General features: G+C 38.8%; 1 protein-coding gene across 9 annotated transcripts in view; it reads left to right on the top strand.

Annotated features, from left to right (window-relative positions):
• The window catches only part of TBC1D5 (TBC1 domain family member 5), a 488,374-nt gene that overhangs the window by 62,712 nt on the left and 398,092 nt on the right, over positions 1–27,570 (top strand). For 2 of the 9 annotated variants that reach the window (XM_043509084.1, XM_043509083.1), the window contains exon 3: positions 10,768–10,839. The exons of the other annotated variants lie outside the window; for them this stretch is intronic. The gene's annotated coding sequence lies outside the window, so the exon portion shown is untranslated. The remainder of the gene's footprint in view (positions 1–10,767; positions 10,840–27,570) is intronic. 9 annotated transcript variants of the gene reach the window in all.

A 27,570-nucleotide genomic window follows, 5' to 3' on the forward strand; every position in this document is an offset into this window, starting at 1 on the left:
AAACCCCATTTTTAACAACTCCCTTTTTCATTGCACATGTGAGCTAGGTGCAGTATGCGATGTACGGAGTAGAGAATTCTGAGTGATACTGTAAAATTCATCTATTTTCTGTTGATCCAGAGGTGTGTGCATAAGTCTAACTGATGAAGGCTGCTTTTATGTCCTCTTTCTTAAAAGCAACTACTTGAAGGAATGCATCCCACCTTATCCTCTCCATGATAACTAAGTAAGGCTCACTTCAGACCACTAAGATGGTTCCTGACCTGAAAGAGGAAAAGAGACCACTGAGGAGAGAGGGACAGGTGTTCCACCTGCTGTGACCACTCAGTCAGAGGCAATGGCAATGACAAAATAAAGGGACAGGAGAGCAGCAGGGGGGAGTCCCCTTCCTATTTCCGAAACACCCAGGAGCTAGGTTGAAACTGCAGAGCAGATTGTGACTTCAGTTTCAACTCATCTTGTCATCTGCTGGCTTCTCTTCCTGTTATTTCAGGAAGCCACATCTAGAATGCTTATTGTCTGCAAAGAGGACCTGCCCCCCTCTCCGCCAGCATGAGGACTCAGGGGCAGGGGGACAGAGGCGGGTAAGTTGAGGAAAGAAAGCAGATGAGAGAGATAAGTGAAAAGATAATTTAGAAAGGAAGAAGGTAGGGAGGGACTTCAGAGAGAGAAGAGGGGAAACTGAATGGGGAAAAAAATTGAGGTAACTGGCCTCAGATAGTATGGGCAGGTCTGCATAGAAACTTTTGCATTTAAGAACTGAAAACTTAAAAAATATAAACCAGATATATACACATTACTCAGATGTGATGGGGCTTCTAGATTGGTGGTCTCCTTTGCAAAAAGCTAATTTACAATGTAGGACTGAAACTGAAGGCTATTTAGAGAGAATTAAGGGAAGGGCTTCTATATGTTAAAAAGAATTCAAGAAAATATAGTTTCAGTCCCACTCCAGGGGTCCAGGATTATTGTCCCATAAGCCTCAGTTGTGGCTCCAGGTGGGTTTCCATAGGTACAGGTATAGAAACATCAGTTTGGGCAATTAGCTGTAAATCAATTTGAAGAGAGCTTTAATCAACTTTTGTCTCCAAAGGGAATGTAGAGGAGCATCAAATAATCATCTTGAAGTTAGTGAGGCCAATTCACAGATCCCCATTACTGGTGAAAAAATAGGATTTATTTCATGCTTGGGTCCAAAAGACTAGTTAGTGAGCCCTAGATAGTATTTCTTACAGGCCTACAATAGAGTCAGTAAAGAATCTTTCAGCAGCTCTTTTGTTCAGATTTCCTGATCTGATCCATCCAAAAAGCACGAAATACAAAACATTTAGAGCTACCTTCTTCAAGCCTTAGCTCCAGTCCCAGAGGATTAGAAGTGTAAAGGAGTTTATTTGGTCTGTTTCACAATCCCAAGAATCATAGGAGCTTCAAGCTTCAGAACAGAGTCTGAGTTGTGTCGTTCAGGTGAATGATTATCAGCGTGTATTCATTTAGTTATTCTGCGCCAACCATAGGCTGTTCTGTTTGGCCTGACTACAATTCCAAGAACCTTTATCAAGATCATGGTTTGCTGGCAGCTGAATTAAGGAAGCAGAGGTTGTATGTAGCTGATTATGGCAAATTGAAGCAATTGGCCACACTAGTCATTAATAAAATTTGCAGAATCTTGGAGACCAAAAGTTGGATAATAAGTGAGGAGAAGAGCTCTGTTGTCTTGTCATTGGGCTTGTTGTATCTGGAAGCATGGTTCAACACTATTCCTTTTTTAGCACAGAAAAGAATAATCAAGTTAAAATCGTAGCTATTCCCTAGAGATTTCAGTATGGGGCTGCCTACAAATCTTAAGTTCTAAAGCTGTGAATCTTGAAGTAGGTCCAGGAGCCCATTTCTGTACGAAATCCCCTACATCCTGCAGATAATCTTAAAATGGGTTAAGGAGCAGAACAGAATAGCTTGTTTTAGTGCAGGGAAGGAGGTTCCAGGTGCCATTAAAGTACACTCAACCAAATCAATGGCATCTTTTTGGGAAAAGAGGGTGGAAACTTCTTTGTAAGAAGGCTGACAAATGGCTATCTGGGGATCTCAGTACAACTTTGTAATCACTAGAGAAGGATATTACAAGCGGGTATTAAGCACTAAACTCTCCCTGTTTTTAAAAACTATATTTCTGTGAATTTATAAAATATATACCTATAAATGCCTATTCTGTGGACCTGGTAGTGGAAATAAAATTTACTATTTTGAAAGGTCCAGTCATCCTGACTGGTTTAGAAGATGGAAAAAAGAGAAGGGGAATTTTTCCTTATCTTTTAATGTTTTCCATAGAGATCTTCTATATCAATGCAGACCACACTCTGAAGCAATTAATGAATCACTGATACAAAATTTTGGTTTATAGTATAAGAGGTTTAAAAAAAAATTCTGAATTTGGAGGTTGCCCATATACTACCACTACTTTCAAAATTTCAACTTCCCCATGTAAGCAGAGGGATGTCATCAACAATAGAGTTAATTGTTCTGGGAGCAAGGTACTATTTCCTGCAATGGTATAGATGATCTTAAAGAAAATTAACAAGTAAGGAATATTTTCCTTGTCCCTCCTTAAGAAGGAGGAAGGTGGAGACATCCCAATTAGGCGATCAAAATTAGTGTTGGTTGGTTGAACTAAACAATGTGGGTACTAAAAATGTAAATTAAAGGGACTGAATCACACACAGTAGACGAAGTTGCTACTCTGAGTAGCCAGGAATGTTAATGGAAATAGGCAAGGAAACAACATTTAAATGGATGTTTTTAGATGTTTGTTAGATTTGGGAGCCATTCCTAACTGTTGGAAAATGGCAAATTCTGCCTTTAAAAACAAAAAACGCAATCATACCAGAAACTATAGGGCCAGTGACCCTAATATCTGTTATGGGGAATCTCTTGGAAATTATTTTAAGGCTGTGGTAGAAGTACATCTGGAAAAGCAGTCTAAGGATAGCCAGCATGGTTTCAGGCATGGCAATTCATGCTTATCTAATATGTTGGAGTTCTATGTAGATATTACTGCCATAATAGATGAGACTAGAGAAATTCAGTGGATGCAATGCACTTAGTGTTTCAAAGAGAATTTGGCTAAAAAACTATAGAATAGGAAATAAGAGTGTACTGGATAGAAAGCTGATGTAAAAGCTGGAGACACCATGTCTCTTGCTTTTAAACTGGCTTTCTAACTGGTATGCTGCAACAGCGTTTTCAGTTGAAAAGTAGTTACTACACGGAAAACCATAGAAGTCGGTTTGAGACTTTTGCAGTAGAACAAAAGTGATTCTTACTATGTGAATCCTATATAACAGATCACAAACTGCTGCCAGTAGTAGGGAAACCAGTAGCAAAATGGCAACTGTGGAAACATTGAAGGGTGTGGAGGCAAAAATCCACAGAGAAGACAGCACTGGGATGGAGTGAGACTGACTGTATAGATTCTTGGATACTGTGGTGGTGAGAGTGGTATGAGAGCTTTCCAGTAATGCATTAAGGAACATGACTAATATCAGTCATATGATGTTTTTCTCATCGTCTCTACAAGTGTGTGAAGTTAAATGTCTTGTGTTAAGGGGCTTATTCCTTCACCCACTTACTTCCCTGGACCTTCTCGCATGAACAGAGAGCAACAATACCCGAAGTCCAAAGGTGCAAACAGTTTGATGTTTATTGGGGTGAACTTCCAGCAAGCATGATTCCAGTTTCCTTCCTTGGTGTCCCCCTTCCCAGCTCTGACACCACAGAGGCTTACCTTTGTCCCTGTTCCCATTTTCCCCCTTTAGCTAAACATGATTCCAATTTCCCCACCCCTGTTCCCATTTTCCCCCTTTAGCTAAACATGATTCCAATTTCCCCACCCCCATTCCCTGTTCCCATTTCCCATCCTCCCCCCCACACTCACCCATTTACTCACTTCCTGATTGACTGCAGATATATAGTAAAACTTGAGTTCTGCTTAGCTATACCTTAACCAATCATTTTACTGAAATTTAACTAACCAATCCTAACATACTGTAACATGATTATGTAACCAATTATATCCCACCACTTTAATTAGTTTACACCCAGCAAAATTAATTATACAGCAGACAGAAACAATCACAGAACCAGACAGAGATTATACAGACAAACAATGGGGACTACAGTGATGGAACAAACACAGAAATAAGGATTTCACATCCCAGCTATTGATAAGTGAGTTCTTGCCAGACAGGATCTATAAAACTAAGTTTCCTTTTACATCTTCTAGGCACTTCCCTTTCTCTGGAGGCGATAGACATTATCAGGACAGGATTGTATTCCTAACAGCCCAATAGCACCTTATTTCAATGTGACTAATTTGGAATGTGAGGATGTGACCGGTCGCTTCCCAGTTTATGGCTGCCTCTGCTGCTTAGCCAAAGGCCTTAGCCTAAGAACAGGGTCTCCGCCTGTCACAGTAAGAGAAGGACCTTACACTGGCAGACAGTGATTTTGATTCTTTCTTTTATACCTCTATAATTAGCCAAGTGATAAGAATACACTTAAATTCTTAGAGTACAGGCCTTTACAGCTAGTCCTGAATATCTATATCCTAACATCTTGTTTTGGTTGTGTGGGTTTTCTGCTTCTTTAAAATGTTGCTATGTATTTGTTATGTATCAAGAAATGCTCCTTGCGCTTGAAGTGGGAGATGGTGACGTTTGGAGGCCCCTAGTTCCTAAGGAAATTAATTCCACAGACCAGCCCCAAGAAGTTCTGTGTCCCACACAGACAAACTTTATCCTTATGGTAGAGAGTTCAGTTGTGCCAGAGGAGCATAGTTCTTGACCCTGGTCTTCATCACAGAGCTTTAGATGGTCTTTTAGATATCCAGGGCCCAGGCCATGGAGGGCCTTGAAAACGAGGGCCAAGACCTTGAACTTGATTCACTATTCCATGGGAAGCCAGTGTAGAGAATGGAGAACAGGTTTAATATGTTTCCTGTAGCTAATGTTGCTGAGAAGATGTGCTGCAGCTTTCTGAATTAGTTGGAATTTCCCAAGTGCAGTGCTTCATGCCCAGGTTTCACATTGCTCTAGTCCAGCAAGAGTGATAAAGGCGTGAATAACTGAGGCCAGGTAATCATCAGCCAGGAAGGGACAGTCTCCTAGCCAACTGAAGATGATAGAAACTGTTAGTTATGGATGTTGCTACATAAGAGCTGCTTATCAAGCGAGGAATCCAAGAGTACTTCAAAACGATGGTCTGAATTGACCAATTATGGATGTTGGATCATGGTGCAGTCTCAGTCAAAGGAGACTGCACCATGACTACAGACTCTTCAAAATGCTTTCCTCTCTTCATCAGTACCACCTCTGTCTTGCTCAGATTTAGATTCAGCCAGTTGTTCTTTGTCCATGAGCTCTCATCCAAACACTGTGCTGTCTTGGTAGTAGTGGTGGAGTTGTGTGGTGAAGAATAGGTAAAGCTCTGTCTCATCTGCATATTGCTAGGACTTCACAAGTGAGAGGTATAGTAGTGGAATTGCAGTTTCTCATCACTATTTATTGAGTATATCCCTCCAGGAAGGACTCAGACCATCTTAGTGTATTAACCTGGTGCCTCTTTCAGGTGAGAAAGTAGCATCTCAGGTGTTGAATGCTGCAGAGAAGTCTAGGAGGCTGAGAATGGATGTCTGTTCTCTATCCATTGACAGGAGGAGAGCCTCCATCAGTGCTCCAAGGGGTTTTGGTTCCATATGCTGGACTGAATCCAGATTATGCCAGGTCTAACTTCAGGCTCATCTAACTGAAGCTGCCCTTTTTGCTAATTTTCCTTGCTCAGGAAAGGTAGGGTTTAATGTGGGCAGTAGTTAGTTAATATCTACTTCGGATACATTGGTTTCTTCGGTGTTAGACTATTGACTTTCTGACTCTGGCTATTTTGGTCAGGAGTGTGTCAGTTCCTCACGACTCTTTTTCACAAATCAGGAATGCCCTGGGTTAGATTCACAAGTCTTGGATTGAGACTCCCTTATGGTGTCTAGAACTTCTTGGGGCGTGAATGTATGAAACTCTGGGAATGCAGATGGGCTTTTGCGTGGTTTTAGACAGAACGGATCTATGCAGTTTGAGAGAGCTTCCTGAATGTAATATTTTCAGCGAAGTAGGATATTTTTTTGGAACACGTAGTGCTAGTTTTGATACATGTTGTAGACACACAGGATCGATGAAGTGGATAACTCCTTGGAATAGGATTTGGCATCTTTAGTGGAGGCTGATGGGAAGATTCTCTTGGCCTACAATATGGCCTCATGCAAGGCTTTGGGGAAATTGTTTCATCCTGTCTGTACCAGCCTTCGTTTTCTACTGTTGGTGCCCAAGTTTCCTCCCCTTTTTATCTGGTGCAGAGTGTCCAAAAAATCCAAGGTGATCTATACTGGGGATGGGGAGAAGGGGCTGTTTGGGAGCCAGTGTGTCAATGGTTGAGGCTAGTGTACAATGAGGATGATTCATCAGATTCTTGACTACTCATCTTGTGGGTGGAGTACTGTGTTTTAGCAGGCTTGGAATTTGTTAAAGACTGTGAGTTTTCATAGTCAAATCAGGATCACTGGTCGATCATGTTGCCTGGGGGCTGGAAGATTTCTGACTGCTGCCTTAATGAGATGATAGTATGTCCAAGACAGTAGCTAGGTTGTACTGTCCTTGATCTTGACCTCTAGGCTGAAGATCAGGTCTCTGGGATCTGATATAACTCTCTCATGGATCTTTATCTACTCAACTTTTGAGACGCTGTGTCACCTGCCTGTTTCAGGAGGTCATGCAGAGAAAGATCTCCCAATAATGGTGAAAAACTAGAATAAAGGTAGGACAAGTTTTGTTGGTCCAAACTGTTGCTTTATTTCTAAAACTTCCTAGGGCTCCCTCACTAATGAAACTTGTGACTAACTATACAGTAATTAACTCTTAAGAGTACTGAATTCTTTCTTACCTTTATTGTTAGCTGAGAGAAATTACAAGTAACACTTGATATCTAACACTCTGCTATTTAAGATTAGGAAACAGACCATTGATGTGTTTTTTAGCTGTTGGTTGGAATAAATGTGTACCTTTAACTGAATCTTTGTTTGAAAATGTGTTTAATGAGATGCAATTATTTATATAATCAATTACTCAATCCAAATTTTTGTTGTTAAAAATGGTAGATTTAAGGTGGTTATGTGTTTCCTTTGACTGACAGTATATCAGAATCAGTGTTATGATTTGCTTTTGTGATGTTTTCTGTAGGATTTTCACTGGAATTTAGACTTCAGCTTTTAGTTTAACAACATTTAAGAAAAAAGCATGTTACGTTGAATCTTTGAGCAAAGAGGTTTTATACATTTTAAATTTTATATCTGTTAAATACCCGTGAAAATTTGTAGTCAGTGTTCTACCTCTGTTCCATATAAGGATCCCTGGGATTGATTATAAAGGTATGTCTATACTTATGGCAATGTGTAGAATACAGACAATGCACGCCCAGCTAGCACAAGTATAAAATAGCAGTGTAGATGGTGAGGCACAGCTGAGGTGAGTAGAGTAGAGTTCTCTACATGCCTGAACCTGCAGGGTATATACTCTACAGTACATGGCTCTCTACACGCCCAAGCAGTGCCTCCCACTTCTACACTGCTATTTTTAGCAGTGTAGTATCCTGCTGCCAGAGTCTTTCTCCTTGTCTTCACCATGTCAGAGCCTTTCACTGCCATGTGTAGCTACACGCTGCAGTGACAAATGTGTACACAGCCTGATTTCACTGTGGTATGTAGCTACACTTGTAGTGACTGTACTCTAGTTGCTGCATAGGATACAACCAAAAGGCAGTTACCTTGGGCAGAACTTGTTTAGAATGACATGTTGGGGGTGGGGGACATTATGTGACAAAATGGGCAATCTGGATGTTGGGTAAGTCAGGGTCATACTCTGTTTTCTGAGAGTGCACTTCAAATTTCAATCTTCAATTATATTTCAAGTATGTAGTCTTTATTCTTTTTGGCTTGCTGAGATTTTCAACATCACAGTTAATGGAAGACTTGTGATTTTAAAGATGGACACAATATTTGTACGATGTATTTGAGTAAAGGTGGTACCAAAGGTGGTACACTCCCTGACTTATGCAATTGTTCCGTTCTGGAAAGCCTTGCGTAACTCTAATTTTGCGTAAGTCGGAAACGTATAACCAAACGTTACGTCGTCCCCCCCCCCCCCAAGAAAAAACAAACCCTTCTATTTCTAGCTTACAGAACTTTTTCTGTAAGTGCGAATTTGTGTAAATTGGTTCTTGCATAATCTGGGGAGTGTCTGTACATTGCCTCTTGAGAATACTGTTAAATAACATGGAACTACTTAAACTCACCATTAATTACTTACAATAACAGCAGTGTTGGGAGGAATTTCATACTAGCCTAGTTATAGATACATATGATTCTGGCTGCTTGAAAAAGTTTATTTTTAGACATATTTATGAAGTGCTTGCTTGGTTTCTGGGGCAGTGATAGCTACATTTTGAAGAGGAGGAGGTGTGTATTGTACAATTGTAGAGTATGACATTGTTGACTGTGGTAATTGTAATAGAACAGTGGTACTGTTAGGTTCCAGATGGAACTTTAATCTGGCTTCTGATTGAGCAGTGTCCTTGTAGAGTCTCTTAGCATCTGCTTTGAAAATGTATATGACATTATTCAAAATTTGTATCAAATTAAACCACCTTCAGGCTATAATTCAATTTTTCTTTATTGAGAAATGTATTGTCAACAAATTTATGCCACGGAGTAAAATCTACACTGAATCTATTATTTATTTGGCTATTAACTGGTCATTTAGATTACTGTGATTGAATTTCAAATGACTTCCAGTTTACATTAGGAATAGAAAGTTTCCAATATCAAATATGGTCAGATAATTTTTGCTATGAAAAAACCCTGAACTTAAATGAATTGACATGATGTAGTACAAACCATTTCTATTGGTTTACATTTTTATTTATAAAAACCTCATGAGATTTTATGTTTCTAGATATTTCTGGTGGGTCAGTTTGAGATCTGTTTTTGACATTTGCATTTCATCAGCAATCTTGGAAAAGTATTGGAAGCATTTAGTCCCATTCATTTAATTTGTGTCATATGAGTTAGTTCCTCTTGTGTCTTAACTGCTAGCAATTGTGATTTTTGTAAGTCCTTTACTTCCAGAAGTCTGCTGCATTTAATAATTATACTTTAAAACTGTATGTTGGAAACTCCTCTTTCTTACTCTCCCTCAACAAATGCACACACTATAGCTGATTTTTGGTAGCAAATATGGCCAGATACTTTTTGCTAAACTTAAAAGAATCGATATGACACAGTGCAGATGATTTCTGGTGACACACTTACTATATTTCCTGGCAAACTTGACTAATTGTACTTGAAAAGACTGAAATCTTTTAACTTGCAAGATAAAAATCTGAGACTTTTGTGTACTTGGTAAAAAGAAAAGGAGTACTTGTGGCACCTTAGAGACTAACAAATTTATTAGAGCATAAGCTTTCGTGAGCTACAGCTCACTTCATCGGATGCCCAAAATGCCAGCTCACTTCATCGGATGCATTTTGGGCATCTGATGAAGTGAGCTGTAGCTCACGAAAGCTTATGCTCTAATAAATTTGTTAGTCTCTAAGGTGCCACAAGTACTCCTTTTCTTTTTGCGAATACAGACTAACACGGCTGCTACTCTGAAACCTGTGTACTTGGTGGCTCCTATTGAATTTTCCAGCCTTAGGAACATTTGTTCAAAACCTCAAAGTGCAATTTGATCCAATTTTGATTGAGTGCTAAGCACTTCCAAAATTCTGAACAATCCTTTCAGGTGCCTAAATAGGAGATATGATCTTTTGTAAATTTGGTCTATAGTCTTTTATCTATGACTATTAAAGGATTACTACACTCCTGCTAACTTTGATAAATGAGGCCTTGCCTTGAATAAGTCTGTGCTTCCTCCAAATTCTCTAAGCCATTGGTGTTTAGATTCTCTCGCATGTCTTCACCCTGCCCCTGGCATAAAGCTATTCAGGGCTCTGCTGTGTGTGTTCCCCACCCTAATTGCATCCTTCCTGTCTTCCACATCAGAAACTGAGTGACATCTCTGTTGCCAGTTTGGCAAAAGATGCTGATTCATTGAAACTACAACACTTTCCACAAAACCTTCATTGGGAAAGCTTAACCAGAGAGACTGACTGACTGACTGGGTGGGTGGTTAGGCTATTGGCCTGGGATGTGGGAGACCCAGGTATTCAAGTCCCTGCTCTCCCTGTTTCGGATAGAAAAACTCTGCTCTACACAAGGAAAGAAGAGACCTGACCCGGGTCTCCCACATCCTAGGCCAGTACCCTTGCAGCTAGGCTATAGTATGACATGTCCATGTTTTTCATTCCAGGGCAGAATCAAAACAAATTTTGAAATCTTGAAAGTTGCTGTGAAATGAACTGTCGTCCTTCGGTCAGCTGTAGTTATTACCACCTACCTTTTAGAAGTGTTATTGCATTTCCCTCCTCCTTCTCCTCTTCCTTACTGTTGCTGAGTGGGGAAGAAGAATATTCCTCCCCAGTATTCCACTTTTCGAGATTAAAAAAGAATCCCAGTTTCCTGATCTTGCTGCAGCAACTCCCTCTTGGGAGGTGAATAGAAAATACGCTGGTCTTGCTTACAACTGCATCCCAGGAGGCGTGAAGGTAAAACTGCTATCATACCTTTAACTTTAGGGGTGAAGAAGGGACTGAACATATTTCTTAAGGTGAAGCCAGAGATCTTTTGCCTCATTTGGTCTGCTGTTGGTAAGGTGAAACTCTGCTTATGGTTATATTTTTATTTATAAAGACTGAATTATAAGAGAATTATACTATTGCACATATTGCTTTTATTAATTATAAATAACAATAAAAAATTACCATAGAACCAATGAAATAAGAACATTTGTCCACAAATAGAACATAGCAATAAGAGACCATTTTATACCAAGTAAAACAAAAATAAATTAAGTTTCTATCTTACTGGTAGATAAAGGGTAATACAAGTATATGTTTGACAGATTTTTTGTAGCTTTTAACTGTATATAGGAAAAAGTCCCAGATGTCTATGAAAATGATGCCTTATTTTCAATCTTCTGTTTGGGAAAAGGTGGTGGTTGGGTGCTTGGAGAAATCATAGTAAAAGGAAACTCTTATTAATAACTGTCATTGGTATTAAAGCTTTGAGACAGACTATGGTAAGGAAAATATCCACTGTACTAAGGTGTACTCTTTACGAAATATATTTGTGAATTTACAAGCTGTTTTCATTTTCTGCAAATAAGTTAAAGCAATTAACTACTTGACATTTGAAAACTCAAAGAACTCCAGTTACATGCTCAAGGACACAATCTTAAATTGGACTTGGTTTGCCCCACTTCCTACTACTCTCATGACATGCTTCTTCTCTGTAGTTGGGACCCTTCTGATCTTCAGAACTTGCTTAGGAAACATTTCCACTGAACTATAGAATGGGGTCTTAAATAAAAATTACTTGGAATAAGAGCACTCTAGGAACAGACTTCTTCCAATAATTCACACTCATTTTAAAAATGTCACTGTGTAAAATTCCCTAGACTTTGTGCATCCCAACACTCAGACTCTGAAGAAAGCAGCAAAGTATTGGCTACACGCACGCACACATACTCAGACCATTGTTACTCCTCCACTGTCCTGTTTGTAATGAGTCCATCTCTGTGAATCCCTTCTTCTAACACAATAAACCAAACACACTTCTCAGAAAGTAAGAGTATGGGAAAAAATATTGTTGTATACACCTAGTTATACCACTCTCATCACCACAGTATCTTAGCACCTACCAGTTTGACTGCTTCTTATGGAACAGAACAGAATTTGCAATGGCAGTGCTAATGTCTCCACAGCATCCCACTAATTTGCTGGGTCTCAGTCTTTACCTAGGGGAGACACGTCTTGATATGTGAAGGGTGGCTTTTTTCATTTCTTATGTGATCCTTAGTATTCCTTGTGAGATTAATGATATTAGTACTAATTGGTACTAACTGTAGTGATGTTTAAATTTCATCACTTCTAGATTGATTTCTAGGTGAATTTTTAAATTAGTCTTTTGAACATTTATTCATTCAGATTTAGAAAGACAGGAATTATTTATCTTGCTTCGGACAGTCGATCAAAAACATGAAAAAATCAATATAACAATATGAAAAAAAACAAAATGCAGCCCTCAAAATATAGTAGCTGAATAGCCATACAGCACAGATCATAATACAAAGAAATTGCCCGCTTTTCTTATACATCATCTCTTGGAGAGTCATAGAATCATAGAATCATAGAATATCAGGGTTGGAAGGGACCCCAGAAGGTCATCTAGTCCAACCCCCTGCTCAAAGCAGGACCAAGTCCCAGTTAAATCATCCTAGCCAGGGCTTTGTCAAGCCTGACCTTAAAAACCTCTAAGGAAGGAGATTCTACCACCTCCCTAGGTAACGCATTCCAGTGTTTCACCACCCTCTTAGTGAAAAAGTTTTTCCTAATATCCAATCTAAACCTCCCCCATTGCAACTTGAGACCATTACTCCTCGTTCTGTCATCTGCTACCATTGAGAACAGTCTAGAGCCATCCTCTTTGAAACCCCCTTTCAGGTAGTTGAAAGCAGCTATCAAATCCCCCCTCATTCTTCTCTTCTGCAGACTAAACAATCCCAGCTCCCTCAGCCTCTCCTCGTAAGTCATGTGCTCTAGACCCCTAATCATTTTTGTTGCCCTTCGCTGTACTCTTTCCAATTTATCCACATCATTCTTGTAGTGTGGGGCCCAAAACTGGACACAGTACTCCAGATGAGGCCTCACCAGTGTCGAATAGAGGGGAACGATCACGTCCCTCGATCTGCTCGCTATGCCCCTACTTATACATCCCAAAATGCCATTGGCCTTCTTGGCAACAAGGGCACACTGCTGACTCATATCCAGCTTCTCGTCCACTGTCACCCCTAGGTCCTTTTCCGCAGAACTGCTGCCGAGCCATTCGGTCCCTAGTCTGTAGCGGTGCATTGGATTCTTCCATCCTAAGTGCAGGACCCTGCACTTATCCTTATTGAACCTCATTAGATTTCTTTTGGCCCAATCTTCCAATTTGTCTAGGTCCTTCTGTATCCTATCCCTCCCCTCCAGCGTATCTACCACTCCTCCCAGTTTAGTATCATCCGCAAATTTGCTGAGAGTGCAATCCACACCATCCTCCAGATCATTTATGAAGATATTGAACAAAACGGGCCCCAGGACCGACCCCTGGGGCACTCCACTTGACACCGGCTGCCAACTAGACATGGAGCCATTGATCACTACCCGTTGAGCCCGACAATCTAGCCAGCTTTCTACCCACCTTATAGTGCATTCATCCAGCCCATACTTCCTTAACTTGCTGACAAGAATGCTGTGGGAGACCGTGTCAAAAGCTTTGCTAAAGTCAAGAAACAATACATCCACTGCTTTCCCTTCATCCACAGAACCAGTAATCTCATCATAAAAGGCGATTAGATTAGTCAGGCATGACCTTCCCTTGGTGAATCCATGCTGACTGTTCCTGATCACTTTCCTCTCCTCTAAGTGCTTCAGGATTGATTCTTTGAGGACCTGCTCCATGATTTTTCCAGGGACTGAGGTGAGGCTGACCGGCCTGTAGTTCCCAGGATCCTCCTTCTTCCCTTTTTTAAAGATGGGCACTACATTAGCCTTTTTCCAGTCATCCGGGACTTCCCCCGTTCGCCACGAGTTTTCAAAGATAATGGCCAAGGGCTCTGCAATCACAGCCGCCAATTCCCTCAGCACTCTCGGATGCAATTCGTCCGGCCCCATGGACTTGTGCACGTCCAGCTTTTCTAAATAGTCCCTAACCACCTCTATCTCTACAGAGGGCTGGCCATCTCTTCCCCATTTTGTGATGCCCAGCACAGCAGTCTGGGAGCTGACCTTGTTAGTGAAAACAGAGGCAAAAAATGCATTGAGTACATTAGCTTTTTCCACATCCTCTGTCACTAGCTTGCCTCCCTCATTCAGTAAGGGGCCCACACTTTCCTTGGCTTTCTTCTTGTTGCCAACATACCTGAAGAAACCCTTCTTGTTACTCTTGACATCTCTTGCTAGCTGCAGCTCCAGGTGCGATTTGGCCCTCCTGATATCTTTCCTACATGCCCGAGCAATATTTTTATACTCTTCCCTGGTCATATGTCCAACCTTCCACTTCTTGTAAGCTTCTTTTTTATGTTTAAGATCCGCTAAGATTTCACCATTAAGCCAAGCTGGTCGCCTGCCATATTTACTATTCTTTCGACTCATCGGGATGGTTTGTCCCTGTAACCTCAACAGGGATTCCTTGAAATACAGCCAGCTCTCCTGGACTCCCTTCCCTTTCATGTTAGTCCCCCAGGGGATCCTGGCCATCTGTTCCCTGAGGGAGTCAAAGTCTGCTTTCCTGAAGTCCAGGGTCCGTATCCTGCTGCTTACCTTTCTTCCCTGCGTCAGGATCCTGAACTCCTGAGTATTTGTTTCCTCAACCTCCATCTTAAAAACATGAACCCTACAGCATGCCCTCCAGACAAACAGACTTGGGCTATTTTGGATCATAAGTGGAGCACATTCCAAAATGAAATGGATTTTAAGGAACGGATCCCCCTTGTGTGCTGAGATGAAGTGCCTCCATAGATCTTAACTATGTCAGTAAGGGAGAGAGATATGACCTCTCAGACAGGAAGGTCCTAAAACATTTAGAACTTTATAGGTAAATTTCAACATTTAATTTCATTTGGAAACCATCAAGTAGCCAGTATGGCTCATGTAGTATTGGTTGAATATGTGGTTGGACATTCTGCTTAATTAGACAACTCCATGTTCTGTACTAGCCTTATCTTTTGAATCGATTTCAGATGTAGCTCCAAATTGAGCATGTTACAGTAATCCATCCTTGGGGTACAAGGTGGGTGAGTGTAATATCTTATATTGCACCAATTTCTGTTGGTGAGAGAGACATGCTTTCAAACGTAAACAGAGTTCTTCTTCAGGTCTGGGAAACGTATTCAGTGTCACAACAGTCTCTTCCACCTTTTTAGCTTAGCATAGGTAGTTAATACATATTTCAAGGGATCAATTAAGATGAAATGGTGACAGGTGAGAAAGTCTACTTCCTAAACAAATGCAAATAGAAAGCTAACACTGAAAGGTGATTGTCCAGCAATAATTTGGAGTCTAGTTGGATTCCGAGTTTCCAAACATGACCAAAAATTGGTGGGAAGACCTCTCCAATGGATGGCACAGGTACAATTTTTGCCTTACTTTCAAGTTGTATTCTTCAACTCACCCCATCACATTTGTCTTATTTGAATTGAGTCTCTGGCAGTTAGTCTCTATCCATGCCCAAATCTCCTCCAGACACTGGGGAAGGCAGTCAATTCAGTACCAGCATCTGGGTGAGAGGATATCGAAACACAGAGATAAGTGTCATCAACTTCCTGAAGATGCTACAACCCATATTTCCTCACTCACTCTCCTCGCAGCCTCATATACATATTGAACAAGCGAGAGGACAGGTGGAATATTATACAACACCATGTGATTGCTCTTGTGGTAGAGGTACAATTGCCCAATACTATCCTCTGGGATTTGGTCGAGAGAGAAGAATGAATTCACTTGAGAGTAATGCCATCAACTTCTGCTGAAGACTGCATGTGTGTGGTGAAAACCTCATAATCAACTGTTTTGAAAGCAGCTTTTCAGATTAAAAACCAGCCTGGATACTTCATCTTCATCCATTGTTAGCTCATCCAGCAATGCAGCAGGAATAACCCAGGTCAATACTTAGATTGATGAGGATCAAGAAAATGGGGTATCTAGAAACTGTGTGATACTGATTATTCTAACTCTGCAGATTTGTTTAAAAAATTTACAATTTGAGTGCTTCTGAGGAATTTACCCACTGTCTCTTGAGGAATATTTCCTGTTAAAATATTTTTTACAGAATTCTCAGGTTTGTGAGAGTTATAAAAGCCTCTTATGCTGCTTTGTAACTCTGCTTCCTATTTCAATAGCCCACAAATTTCTATTTATATACATGCAGACAATTGTTTAAATTGGGTAACTATTTCAGTTATCTTACATGTTTTGAATTGTGAAAGACCTCATATCTATAAAATAGCTGCCATTTTTATCGATAAATATGACAATATTTTAACTTCCTTTAAAGAATTGATTACAACTTTTATTGCATATGGGTCACAGTTAGAGCTGTTTCTTCTGATTGATCTTATCTCATAATGTAGAATTTACAAGCTAAGCCTACAGCAAAAAGGATAATATAAAGCATGCAGTATATAGCTTCTTCTTTCTCTGATATAAAACAACTACTTTGCAGCTTGGACACACCACCATATGCATAGTATGATCCCCTGGAAATGGTGGTTTGCATGTCAGCTCCAGAACTGAAATAATTTGAACCGCTGTGTGTTACCTGCATGGTTATACTAACAGGAGTCATAGATCCTGACAAAGCCGTTAAAAATTGTATGGTTGACAACAAAGATTTTTATTTTGCATTGTTACTTTGGTGGTGGAAGGGCAGAAAATAATGTGTTAGTTCAATTGGGCTTTCACCCATTGAATATTGGCAAACTTAACTCCTCCTTTAAAAATTAAATCATATACTATGTATCTTTCATAAATTAAGATAATTTTTGTTGCAAGGTAACAAAAAATCTGTTAAACTTTAAAAAGAGAACAGATGAAAGGAAGAAACAATTATTTAACTTGTAGATTTTGAATGTCAGCATGACCTGTGTATGTTTAAGGAAGACACATTTGTCATACAGATGAATTTGTTTTTTCCAGAACTCACTGTTGACAGGATCTCACCTACTTCTCCCATTTATTATGATAATAGTCTACTGGATGTCGTATGCTACAGACTAATGAAGTTGTCTGTCTATTACTACGTTGCATATATTGTGTATTTTGTTTCTTTTCTTTGAATTTCGATAATGTTATATGCTCTTTGACATTCGTGGAGTTAATTTATAAGAAAAGAAAAGAATGGAAGTTTAATAATTAAGAGCTTTTGGGAGTAATTTAAGGAATTTCTAGTTTTTTCCAAATGCAAGAATCCTTCATAAATGTTGACATGTCATTGTGCTTAGCTTGCATCTCTTGAGGAATGGTCAGACTAGAAACTTTTGCAGTATGGATTAATTCACTTGTGGATAAAAGTAACTGTATAGCTACAATATGCAACTGTCAGTTTCCTAAGAAGCTTATCAGAGCATTTATTTTTGGCTCTGTTATGCTTATATATCTTTCTTTTATTGTATTGTTAAACTTTTTCAAATGCAATTTCAAATGGAAAATGTCACTTTTTGAGGTGTAATCCAGGTGAGTGGGAGATTGTCACCGCTTGTCCTGTAACCCTGAGTGCCTTAAAATGTTCTGCTGCTGTAGCTCCTTGTCTAGATGCTCTCAGTTGGCATACAAGCATGCACTGAGTGTCTGAATGTTGAACAGCCCCAGTTCAGCAACTCCGGTTCCAACAGTCTTCTTGTTACATCACAGTTGCAATATGGTCTTCCACCAGCCTGGGTTACTCTAGTCAAGAGACCACAGCACAACCCCAGTCTCGAATTTCCCCAGAGCCATCTGTCCTGAAATGTCCAGTCCTCCCCTAGAACACTGAGGAGTAATAATGTCTGTTGCTCCTTTAAAGAGACAAAAGCACAGCAGCTTGTTGCTTTTACTGGAGTAAATCATCACTTCAAGTCAAACACAGCATTGGATTGATCTAGAGTGAAAGTAAAACGAGTGTATTTAATCAAAAAGAGAGAGGGTTGGAGTAAGTTCAAGTTTGAGGGATAAAGTCCAAAATTGTTACAAACAAGTAGATGTGAAAATCACTTTCTAGTTACCAAAACATCACACAACTACAGTCTTGGTTCAAGGTAAGATTCTTACCACACCTCCTTCCAGCAAGATGGCTGACTACCATCTTGGTCAGGATCTCCCACAAAGTCCAAAATGCTCAGTTCTGTTTTCTTAGGTGAAAGAGAACTTTAAGTTCTTTGCCCTTCTCTTCTGTAGTCCAGTGAACTTCTTAAATGTATCTTTATCCAAGTCCAGAGCCTTTGCTGTGAGGTAAGTGCCATGGTGTCAGATGGGGAAAGGTTCTATGCTGATTCTTCCCTCCTGGTGCTTTCTACGGTGAAAATTGATCTGTCCCTACTGCTTCTGATATGCCAGCCAGTGGCCACTAGATTGTGCTTGCATCTGGATGGAAGCATTAGCCTTTCCTTTGTCTGGGAAAAAACCTGTTTACTTGTTCCCCAGACTTGTCTGCTTCAAATACATTTTAGCCCCATATTTCCTTCACATTTGTTCTTTCCTTTAGGTGCTTAACATACATATACCATGCAGGAATTAATTAATTAATTATTAATTAATAATCAGTGTGTTGTTGGTTTTCCAACGATACCTTAGATACAGATGATGACATAAGTGAATTGGGGCGCTGAACTGGGCAAGCCAACTGAAACTTACTACCTGATACCAGTGAGCCCCTTGTCTTCTGGCGGTGGAATGTTCTTAAGGTCACAGAAAAGAAAATTTTCTGTCTACATTTTAGCAGATGTTAAGTCCAGTAACTCCTTTAGAGCTCACTATTGCTTTAGTGTATATAATATAGATATAAGATGATATGTTCCAAGAGCACAAAGTACTGTATGTAGCTGATTTTAGTGACCGTGGCAAAGGATGCCAAAACTGCCTCTCTAAATGGAAATGGCTAAGATTTATTATTCCTGATAAATTTAAATTTGACATACCCCAAAATGGTGTCTGCCCTGACCCTTATTTTTCCTGAACTGAGTTTTGGCGCATATACAATAATGAAACAGGATAGTGTCTTACAATTCACATTCTATGAGCAATTTAAGAACTCCCCGTCCTGTCTATTCAAAATGTGGTCATTTTGGTTCTGTTTCATTCATGCAAAACTTTATGGAGGATCATATTTCTCTGTTTGATTAGAAAGTTGACCAGGTCTAGAAATCTGTAACCATGTAAATATGCTGAATTTTTGCAGCCTTATTCCCTAAAATAATTGGATTTCTATAGCAAGAACATTTGGTCTCATGGTATGACTGTGTAGCGATCGAGAGGGTTTACTGTCAAGGAAAACTGTTATACTACTTTTATCCATCTTGTCCAAATATATACTAGTCATGGAAACACCAGTGATCATGTAGTTTCAGCAGTTGCAGGTGTGTATCCAGAAGATGAGATTGTAGATTTAATCCTGCTAAAATGTCAGTCACCTATTAAGTTTTCATGATCAGGTTTGTTTAGAGCATGTGGGTAAAAGTCAGAAAATTCATATTTAGTTTTCTTCTAGATGCATATACATGAGAGATGCTCCAGAGGAATAATACTAGGTGTATGCTGCAGTTAAGGTGGAGGAACATAAAGTTGCAATGATATTTCAAAAGAGAATTAAATCCGCTGCGCTTGAAATCATGGTCTGATCTCGTGCATTGCTTCATGTGTCTTACCTGTAGCAGAAAATTCAGATTATGATTGGTGATATGGTTTATATTGAAGAGTTTCATTTTTGAAGTCAGTGAAAAAAGCTCTTGAGTTAGATTAGGAGCATACTGACAGTACTAATCTAAAGTGCTCTGGTACACCAAAGTTCTTGCTTAAATGATGGTCTCTTGGAAGGTTTTTCTGCCTTTCCCTTTTCTACTTGTGTGAAAGGTTTTCCACTTGCTTTATGTAATGGATAGCAAAATCAATTTTGGCCTACCTTCTTCCCTTTTCTGTTTTTGTGAATTTTTTTCTATTCAGTTAAATCTGCTGCAATTTGAGAAATGTTTCCTAGATGTACAGGTTTGGAGTCGTACATACTAGAAAGGGAGAGTTATCTAGGGAAAAGCTCCATTGTAAGACCTCATTTTCCTTTAAAAATTTTTGAGACGCTTAAAGAGCTATGCTGTATTTCATGAGCTGAATCAAGAGGGTGGCTGGTTCATAGGGGTAGATGGTGTGGATCTATTTGCTGGCCTTCTTGTTTCTTGTTGTGAAACCCTTGAAGTACAAGATTACTTTGTTCTTCAAAGAAGGTAAATATTTTAGCAAAAGTACTCAGTTCTCTGTAAGCTCCTGAAGGGAGTAGCTCAAGTTGCTAGATTAATTTGCTAGACTGCAATATGTAATATAGATACATTTGGCCCAAATCAGCATGTAAAGCTGCTATTTTTGAAGAAAGGCAACAGATAGTAAGTCTCAGGACGAGGTTCCTATATGCCTTCCAATACAAAAGTTCCTGTAAAGATGGGGAAAGCCAAAATTTCAGTGTGTTGTTTTTTTTGTTTTTTGTTTTAAATTGTCCGTTGACTGGGCTAGCACAAATGATCCCTCACTTAAACTGATCTCCCAAAAAGATCGCTCGGAAAGCAAAATGTGCACAAGTGGAATACCATGTAGGTATGAAAACATGACAAAAAATGACAAATTTGACTTGCTTTTAAAGTCCAATTAACCCCTCCTCTCTGAACTCCTGTTTTACTCAAACAAGAATTTGTTACCCAAAAATTGTACCTTATCCCACATCTGAAATTCCTATCAAAACCAATTTTCATTTTGAGTTAAAATTGATATTAAAGGTTTTGATTGCCCCTATGAACCTGGGCTTACCTGTTTCAAATTAGTCTTTTGCCCCATGAACCTGGGCGTACCTGTTTCAAATTAGTCTTTTGCTGTACAACTCAAAGTCTTTAAAAATAGAAACACAGGAATGGATTGAAAAGTGTATAAAGACTAAATATCTTTAGTTGTTACTCTGAGAAAATATTGAGAGGTTGAAGACCTGCAAACGTTGTACAATTCCAAATAAGAAAATCAAACTTAAAAAAACCACAACACTTTGGAGGAAAAAGAATGCAATTGTAATGCATTAAATTGAAGCCACACCTAACCATAAGCAGTACAATGGCATCTTTTTCAGTCCTAGTTTAGTATAATTTTCAAACAGAGAAAAGTTTGTGATGCAATAGTAAATGTTTAGATCTTTTTCCAAAAAAGAAGAAAAATATGGTATTTCTAAGTGGATTCTAGTAGTGTGGCATCAAATCTCAGGATATTTTTATTGCAATGTGGACAAATATAGAATAGTTAGACTATATATATACATAACTGCCTTAATTTCTGATGTTGGGCTTTGAGTTACTTCCTTACTTCCTTCCAATGGGAACTAGCGGATTACCCTGACGGGCCAGGAGCCAAAGTTTGCGAACCCCTGAAATGTAGAGTTGGCTTATAAAAGGGTCATACAGTGTTTGCCATTTTTACCTACCCATCTTGGGGGGTCGGCTTATAAACGAACGGGCTAATGAACGAGTATATATGGTATTTAATTTGTATTTTAGCTTGAGTTCCATTAAATTATATACCCCACCAATTCAATTGGATCAATTAAGCCAAAGTGAGAGTAATGGCTTGGTATAAAAATTAATGTTAATTTATTAATCAATTTCATTTGTGAATTAACATCCTAATAGTTACAAATTCTGGTGCTGTATGATAGCACAGAAAAGAATTCTTCAAATACCTTGTACATTCGGTAGACTACCAAATATTTAACATTGTTAGAACTCAGCACAGAAGATATTGGGTTTTAGGATATGAATGCACTTAGTCTCCCTAAAGTAGTTTTACAATCTCTAAACATACCTTGTTAAGAATAGGTATCATCTGACACATCATAGAATCTTACTGATTTCAATAGAAGTCCTTCCTTTTCCTAATCAAAGTCAGTTCAATTACACAGGAAGATGTCTTCGGCTACAGTAATGGATTCCTCATGAGCAGAACTATAGACTGACTAGTTGCTCATAGCTGCAAGCCAGCCTCTGGGCATCTTTCTAAATTTTCAAATATAATTATACAGTAGACTTCCTTTAACAAATTTTGTGTTCTCAGCTATAATTATAACAGCTTTTCTTGCCTCTATCCTGTTCTTATCTCATCTTACAACCCTCCTCAAAATCTCCCACTGCAGCTTAGTGCTATCCAGTGAAGCTGACATATCTAGAAAAGGTAGAATGTCTACTCTTTATCTTTCTAAGGATGGTTTCGTCATCATATAAGATCCTGTCCTTCTATCTACTGTACTCTGATTTACATCTCTCAAGAAGCTAAATATTGTACTCGATGTTGTATAAGGAGTGATCGACTAACATACTACTTTTATCTTGAAAAATCAGTTGGCTTTGTAAATTAGTTGGTAGGAAATCACGAAGTACTGATGAATAGTTCAATGAGAAGGGAAATACACATTTTTCTATTACAAGCACTTTACTTTCCTGCAGTTGTACTAAGAGTATAATTATTTTTCTACTGGTTGTGAATTAGATTTTCATACAGATAGCATTGCATGTTCCCTGATGGTACAGGTATCTAACACAGAGATTTTCAAACAGTGGGGTGCACAAGAATGCTTTTTTGGGGGGCCAAGCGGCGGGGGACAACCCCACGTGACAGGGCACGGGGAGGGAGCAACATCTCCATCCCCTGACTCACCTCAACAGACCATCCAGCTTGTGGGTCAGTGTCAACATTTGCTTCGCTGTTTCTGGCAGCCTCCATACCCAGCGCTGGCTCTGCTCCAGAGAAGGTCAAATGTGCCTTCCCTGACCCTGAAAACCCAAGGGAGGAGAGGCAGGTATTGTTTTATTTTTGTCTGGGTAGGGGAGGGGCGCAACTAAAAAAGTGTAACTCAAAATGTGGGGCTCAACTCAAAAAGTTTGAAAACTGCTGGTGTAACATGTCATAAACTGTAATCTTATGCACCCTTTTTATGCGTCGTGGTTCTTGGTGCCAGCCAAGGCTAACCCAGAAAGGAAGAAATGAAAAGTAATCCATTAACATAGATTATAAAGTTTTCATATCCCATGAACCCGTGACACATGATCCTCTTATTATACTGAAAAAACTAAATGTTGAATATGTAATAACACAGATGTGGCCAGATATTAACAAATACATTGCAAGATAGGGGCTTTAAAAATCACAACGCAGGATCAAAATAAGAAAGTGGTGAAGGCTATTAGGTATTTTCCCAGTTGCATGTTTTGCATCTCCAACCCCAAATAATTTATAAAAGTAGAATCCAAAATGTTTTTATACCAAACTGATACTCTCTTTAAAATGCTATGTTGTTTTTTACAGTTTGAGCAATCATTTTTTTACCTTTCAGTTTACTGTGTTTTCTAGGTCATATAATATATGTTGCATTTCTTTAGTATGAACTAAAAAGAGACTATTGCTGAATATGCTAAAGTAGGCATGGTTGATTTTTTTTTTAGCCTGGCATTTAAGTAGACAGGTAAGAATCATGTTTAATGCTGCTTTGATAATAAATAGTACTATAACTGATTGTTGATAGAAACCCTTAAATACATTTTTATGGTTAAAAATGTACTTTGGGTAAACAGCATTCAATTTGCCTATTAAAATAATTCACCCTGTATTGTGGTTACTTTGAGTATTAAGGAGGCAAGACTTTTCCAGCAACAGTAACTGGTTGACACTGTTTGACCTTAATGCAAAGCTACAGTATTTAATGAACAAAAGGGGAGAATAAAGTTTAGATAAATAAGGCAATTTTCCTGAAACCTTTAGAAATATGGTTGAAGTCTTTTAGTATTAGATTGACGGTTTCTTCTTTTGTGAAAAGAATAAGTGAATAATTTAAGGTTATATTTCATGTTTTCAGCTCTTCATTCTGTCATATAAATAATAGACTGCTGAAGTGTGGAAGTTTCTGCATTCACAGCTTTCATAGACCTATATTAGTGAGCCTCTTACTCTGTTTCTGGGTCTTGTAATCCTTTTTGCCCACTTGCATTGGAAAAAAATTAATATCTAATATGGAGAAGTAAGACATTCAGAGGTACTCCACAGTTTTTTAAATTCTTTAGAATATCCATATTCCAAACCTTAAAAATACCACATGATTATCCACTTTTAAATGAGACTTTCTATTTCAAATCTTTAATACAACATCATGATGGCTTTAATATTTTTACTTTTTTAAAATCCTGTAAGATAGATAGGATGCCAAGACTGATAGTTGTCATAAAAATACAACTCGTATATCCTCAAAACTAAAGCCTGATAGAAATGTCCAATTGACGTAAATGGGAAGACTCCTACTAAATGCATTGAGATTTGGATCAAGCACCCTCTTTTTGGGACTTGGGACATAATCAAATCTTGATGAGATAGAGATGAAATTTGTATGTCTAGTACAGGAACTTTTTACATTAATTGGTGGAAAACAAGGTGTGTGTGTGTGTATGTGTGTATATATATATATAATATATATTTGGGAGGAGCAGGGGAGCAATTGATCACTGATTAAACAAAGGAACAATAAGCAGCCTTAGTCTGCGATATGTTGCATCTGAAATAAGAACTATTAAGCACATGTCTTAACCAACATAGGTCATTGTCTGATAGCAAGAACATGGTTTGAGGACTTTCTCTTAATGGAATGAAAAGTATGTATGTAAAAATCTCCTTATATATAAACACATCTTAACTGAAGGATCCTTATCTTCATCTTCCTTCTTCTAAATATGATGTTCATTCTTCTAGATTACATCATCACAGTAACTTGAACTGTCAGGAACCTGTTCAGTTTTGACATAACAATCTTGCGTCCATCTCCCAGGTTACACACATGCCTACTGTCAGTGACAAATAGTCCTCATCTTACATTTTCATTACTATTTTATTTTCTAAAAGTAGGATTTAGAAGGAATTGCTTCATTATGCCTTTTCATTGGTCCACGTAGTCATTTATCCTGCCTTGAAAAGTGGCCAGTCCTTGATGCTTCAGAGAAAAGTGGCAACTCTCCATTCGTGCTCCTGACCAATTGCACTTGTTTACAACATGGGAGGTTTCCTGCCTGACCCTTGCCACCTATACCCTTTATTTCAAAGTCAAATTCCTTTAACTCTTACTTTTCAAGATCAATAATTCATTTTGCAATCTGATGTCATACACTATGTAAATCTTGCTATATTTTATTTTCACTGCTCTAGAGTGTTTTGTTAATTTATTTATGTATTGATTTCTCATTTCTGCTCTTGTAATTTTCTTCCTCATATTTTCATTAAGTCTCAAATTTTTTACCTTTCAAAACTGGAAAATGTGTGTTCCCTCTTCCAGTTCTCAGAAATCTCCACTGGTCACCTGTATATCTTAAATGTCAAAAATAATTCTCATAGTGAAGAACTTAAATCGGGATTGGGGCAGTTGATGATCTTCTAGGCCACTTCAGAGCTTGACTCATGACTAACTACCCTTTTCCCAGCAACTCATGCTCCTCCTGTAGCTCTTTATTTAATTCAGTGTTGCATACTGAGTCTCCCATGTGGTACAGATATCAGCCTGGTTCCAAATAAGTTTAAAGAGGAGGGCAAATAGAGAGAGGAACCTGAGACGAGTGAGGAAGATATGGAAAGTAATATTTTAGTAGAAGGGAGGAAATAGGGTAGTCAAAGTTCACTAGTAGATATCCTGAAAAATGATGTACTATGAGAATTTTTGAATGAAAACATAGATGTTCACACACACTTTTTTTTCCATTATCATTAAATAATGCAATTATATGAACACAGTAATATCTCCTCTGGTAACCGTAGTTTTCCATTGATACAGTAGCTGTAGATTAGAATGTCATGGTATGTCATGTGCAGAACGGCTTATGGCATCACACTGACATGAAATAACTGGTGTCACCATTGTTTTCAAAACATTCCTACAGTAATATTTTGTATTCCTATTATGCAAATTTTATTTAAATCAGTGGTAGAGATTTCTGTTCATTTCCATAAGAGTTGGTGTGTTAAATGTATTGATCATTTTGCCCAAACTAGCCACTGAACTAGGTTTACCAGAAACCAGATTTATACTGTTTGACATCTAATTTAATACCTTTTAATATGATTTGTATTGTTAGTGCTCAAACATCCCAGTCTAGATTGGAGTCCCATTGTATTAGGCCCTGAACAAATATATAAAAAGTCACAGTCCCTGTTTACAAAGTTGACAATCTCATTTAAGAGAGGATACAACACGTGGGTCGAACAAATAGAAGGAGGAAGTGCAAGAGGAAGAACAAAGTGATAGGAGCAAGTGATTACTGCACTGTGAATGTTACCATTTACATATATTTTAATGATGATATAAGGCAGTGGTTCTCAAACTTTTTGTATTGGCGACCTCTTTCACACAAAGAAAAGCTCACTTCATCGGATGCATTCCCTGTAGCCCATGAAAGCTTATGCTCTAGCTTAGTCTCTAAGGTGCCACAAGTCCTCCTTTTTTTTTTTTTTTTGCGAATACAGACTAACATGGCTGCTACTCTGAAACTCTTTCACATGGTAAGTCTCTGAGTGCAGCCTCCTCCCGCGCCGCCCGCCGTTATAAATTAAAAACACATTTACCATTATTTTAAATACTAAATTTTAAAACCCTATTGTTTAAAATGAATTTACCCTTTCTCACTGCTTCTAAATTAAGACTAAAATATATTTTAATGGAATTATTGTTATAAGCAGAATTTTTTTTATAGTTACTGTTTAATATTGGGAAGTGGGGGACATGAAGAAACTTTGTCAATAACACTGATCACAGCAGACTTAGCGCCCCATTGCCACCCTTACTTCTGCGCTGCTGCTGGTGGCAAGCACTTCTTTTAGAGTTGGGAGAGTGGTGGCTGCTGGCTATGCACCCACTCTGAAGACAGCACCGCCACCACCACCACCGGTACAGAACTGCAGAAGGAAGGGTGGCAGTGCCATACCATGCCACCCTTACTTCTGCATAATGTTGACCTTTGTGCTGGGAGAGATGGCTACGGGGGAGGGGTGGGGCACTAAGGCAAATTTTGGGGTGGCTATAGCCTCCACAAGCCTCCCCCAGTGCCATCCCTGCTTGTGTCTAACTGTTAAATTAGAATTTTTTTCATTGATCTCAATATTCTGATTGGTTGGCGGTTTAATGCAGCTCTTCAGCTGCTGAACAGTCAAGCTCTCTAATGTTGTCTTAGTCCCACGGATGGCCTTAGGGAATATGGTGCACTGGATGAAATTCTATTTTGGCGCCCTTTTTTTGGACGTGGAGACCTGCCATGTACGGGGTTGACAACCTGTGATCCCCTGAGTGGTCATTACCCCCAGCTTGAGAACCCTTGCTATAAGGTATAAAAAAATCTGAAATCTCCTCTGGTCTTTTACTTGGCCAATAAAATGTTGTGTTTTAATATGTTAAATCATGTTAAAAATGGTGGTGAGTGGTTGTCATGGCCTTTGTATAATCTGAAAACCGAGTTTTATCGTGTTTTAATAACATACAATGTTCAACTGCAATGAACTGTATAAATGCCATTCACTTAAGTTATTAAGAAATAATATGGGAATGCC

The sequence above is a fragment of the Dermochelys coriacea genome, chromosome 2 (assembly GCF_009764565.3).
Source record: "Dermochelys coriacea isolate rDerCor1 chromosome 2, rDerCor1.pri.v4, whole genome shotgun sequence".
NCBI classification, from domain to species: domain Eukaryota; kingdom Metazoa; phylum Chordata; order Testudines; family Dermochelyidae; genus Dermochelys; species Dermochelys coriacea.